This window comes from Scyliorhinus canicula, chromosome 11 (assembly GCF_902713615.1).
Source record: "Scyliorhinus canicula chromosome 11, sScyCan1.1, whole genome shotgun sequence".
NCBI classification, from domain to species: Eukaryota; Metazoa; Chordata; class Chondrichthyes; order Carcharhiniformes; family Scyliorhinidae; genus Scyliorhinus; species Scyliorhinus canicula.
The window spans coordinates 127,081,474-127,085,559 of NC_052156.1; positions in this window are offsets into that span (position 1 = coordinate 127,081,474).

Here is a 4,086-nt window from a genome sequence, read left to right on the forward strand (position 1 = left end):
TCCTAGCCACTGTTGGGCTCTGGTCCGGGATTGTAGTAATGGCCTATATATTGCACTCAGCAACTTAGTTCCACCTTTCTTGTTCCTTAGACCATCATAAGACATAGGAGCAGAATTAGGCCACTCGGCCCATCGAGTCTGCTCTGCCATTCAATCATGGCTGACATTTTTCTCATTCCCATTCTCCTGCCTTGTCCCAATAACCCCTGATCCCCTTATTAATCAAGAAACTGTCTATCTCTGTCTCAAAGATATTCCCTATTTGGCCTCCACAGCCTTCTGCGGCAAAGAGTTCCACAGATTTACTACCCTCTGGCTGAAGAAATTCCACCTCATCTCTGTTTTAAAGGATCGTCCCTTTAGCTCCAGCCAAACAGATTCTGTCCTTAACCCCTCTGGCACATACCTTCAGTCCAGCACTGCCATGTTCTCCTTCATCAACACTGCCATCCTCCCTCACTTTCCTAACTTTCCTGAACATCTTGTATTTGAATAACCCCCCCCCCCCCCCCCCCCCCGGTACTTTTTTCCCGCTTATCAACTTGCACAATTCATCAGAAAATATATTTCTTCCAGAATACACACAGGATTACGAATGTGAAGTCAGAAAATAATCTATAGGAGCCTATTTATTTGTCAGTGTACTTGTGCACTCCTGTCAACTGAAGCCCCTTTAGGCATTAAGAATAGCATCCCCTTTCATCCCTGGTAACTGGGACAGGTACCGGTGAGCCTCACCTGCTGCTGTATCCCCAGCCAGCAGGCGAACCAGGGAACCGAGGCGATGGGGAGGGGCCCAGCAAATGCAACAAGCAATCCCCATTCGCCATCTGGCAATCCTGCCACTCAAATTCAGGACAATCCCACATCTGCTGCCTCTAAACTGCCACGACAGTAGGAAGAGCAGCTCAGTTGGTGCTCGAGACTGCTGTAATAAAGTCGTCATAATTTTGGGTTGGATTTTGAATGCGGGTACAAACAAATTAATTAAATCTAAACATTGCGCCAGGGTTTGGACTGAGTGTTAGAAATTAAGTGCACAATCAGGTTATATACCTGTCAAATCTACTCGGCTTGATGGCGAGACGACCGCCTTTCTTACTTCGCTAAGAGTCTAGGCACAGTGTCTGAACAAAAAGATCACCGAAGGATTGCTGCAGTCTTCCCATTTATTACTTCACTGTATTTGGAAAAACTGAACGAAAATATCTGGTTAACGATCCCCGGAATATTGTTTCAATTTATGTTTACCCCTTTAGTTTACGGCCATTGACTTGGAGACAACCATCATTTTTACATGGTTGTGAGCAACAACAATAGCACCGCCGATGAAAAAATTACAGATGTAACTCATCATTGTGCACCCACCTCAGGCGAATTTTAAGGGTAAAGAGATACCCATCATTTCTTCAACCTGCTTTAACAGTGAGTCATCCCTACAGTGCAGAAGGAGACCATTCGGCCCGTTGGGACTGCACTGACTCGCTGAAAGAGCACCCTACCTAGGCCCACTCCCCGTAACACCAACCCTTTAAGCACTAAGGGACAATTTACCATGGCCAATCCGCCTAACATGCACATCTTTGGACTGTAGGAGTAAACCGGAGCACCCGGAGGAAACCTACGTGGAGAAAATGCAAACTCCACACAGGTAGTTACCCGAGGCCAGAATTGAACTTGGATCCCTGGTGCTGGGAGGCAACAGTCCTAACCACTGTGCCGCCGTGCCGCCCCCGAGTCACACAGTTCGAGCTCAATTAACCCCTTTTAAATTTGTTCTCTGGGTTGAACGACAATGGTAGTGAGTGACAGCCAAGTCCTCTGTAACTCAACAAAGCACTCGTGTACACAACAGTTGTGGTGATCACACTCGTGTATTGTAATGAGACCTGGACTGTATATCAGTGACACATACAAGTGCTGGAGAAATGCCATTGGCAATGTCTCTGCCACATCCTCTAGGTTCAATGGGAAGACAGTCAAACAAATGATCCTGTCCTCCTTGAAGCCAGCACCACAAACATTCAGGCAAAACTCTTGGGAAATCAAAGCTAAAGCAAAATACTGTGGATGCTAGAAATCTGAAATAAAAACAGAAAACGTTGGGAAAAACTCAACAGGCCACAAAAGCTAATATTTTGATACCCTTTCTCAATTCTCAAATGACCAATTTACTTGGGGAGGACTAAGAAAAATGCTTCAAAGGCAATCTCAAGCTCTCCTTGGAGAGTGCGGCAGCAGTGGCATTAATGACTGGGAAGAGCTTGCTACCAATCGTTCAAAATGGTGACAACTTGTCCTTCAAGCTGCACGCACTCTGAGTGCTAATACCTTAATGATGAGTCAAAACAATGGCAGGGAGGAAAAGAAAAGAAAGCAAGTCCTGCACTCCAGATTCCACTACGTCATGGGACTTCCTGTCTCATGTTCCCAAAGATCTGTGTCAAGAATCAGTCTGTTAAGTCATATGAAGACCCATGGCAGAAACCCATGACCCTGAGGAGTTATCATCCTTGAAGTGAGGGACAGCAGCCAACTCCAAGCATTACTTAGAAAGTTCCTAGTTGGGACTTCTGGTTGCGGTGATGCGGAGCTAAGCTGCACGTTCGGTAGCCCCCGCTATTTTTGGTCTTTTAGGCTCTTTTAAGGGCCAGCAGCGGTGCTGGTTGGACTTTTCCCCGGGTGGGAACACATCCACTGTGCTTATCTGCCGGTGGATGGACTGGACCAGGAGCGGAGCGGTCAAAAAATCGGCTTTGGAGCAGAGAAAGGTGCGAGGCAGGAAAAACAAGATGGCGGCGGGGCGGGGAACCAGCAGCGTGGCAGCAGTGGGCGCAGGAGCAGCAGGAGCTGCTCCAGCGCTGCTTCAGAGAGCTGAAGGCTGAGATCCTGGAACCATTTAAGGCCTCGCTGGACAAGCTCATGGCGACTCAGACGGCTCAGGGTGCGGAGATCCGAAAGCTACGGCAAAAGGCCTCAGAGAGTGTGGTGATATGATTTGCATAGCTGTCTGCCATTGGTGCAGAACACCGGCTTACCAATGGCCCTGGTCGGTCATGTGCCTCTCGACCGATTGGTTGAGACCAGTCATGTGACAGCTCTCCAATTGGTCGAGAGGCTGAGTTAACCACGCCTCCATACCGAGGTATAAATAGTCGGAACGCCCGGTGGTCGTCCATTTTATTGTAGTCAACCGCAGGGCTAAGTTCTAGCTTATTAAAGTCTAACTTTTGTATAGCAACTCGTCTCTTGTGCAATTGATGGCTCATCAGAGAGCGAGGACAAACTCCTGGGCATGGCAGTGAAGGTGGAGTCGCACGAGGCGCTTCACAAGAAATGGCTGGCAAGGATGGAGGAGATGGAGAACCGCTCCCGTCGGAAGAACCTGCGAATTCTGGGCCTCCCGGAGGGGCTGGAAGGTTCGGATTTGGGGGCCTACGTGGCTGTGATGCTGAACTCGTTAATGGGCGTGGGGTCGTTCCAAGGACCCTTGGAGCTGGAGGGTGCCCATCGAGTGCTGTTGAGGAAGCCCAGGCCGAACGAGCCGCCTAGGGCGGTGCTGGTCCGTTTTCACCGCTTCGTTGACCGTGAGTGCGTGCTGAGATGGGCGAAGAAGGAAAGGAGCAGCAAGTGGGAGAATGCAGAGATCAGGATCTATCAGGACTGGAGCGCAGAGGTGGCGAAGAGAAGGGCTGGTTTCAATCGGGCGGGCAGAGAAGTTGGACTCGAACTGAAGACTGGGGGGCTGGGGAATGATGTACATAGTCCGGAGGCTCGGTCCTCCTTGATATCCTTTCGTTTTTATTGGCTGTGTTTGAGGTTGCCTTTTTGCTGTTCTGCTTTTTCGCTTATTGGGGTTGTTATTTATTTATTAGGGTGCTTCTTTGTTTTTTCACTGGTGGAGGGTTGGGGAGCTGTTCGCGGTCCCGCTGGGTCATGTGCCCATCTTTTTCCCATGTGTTGGGTCGGGGGGGCGGGGTTTGGGATGGAAGCGCGGGTTTCCTTGGAGCAGTGGGCGGGGCCGGCACTGGGAGGGGGAAGTGGTGGTTGTGTTGCATCGTGGGGGGGGGGGGGGGGGGGGGGGGG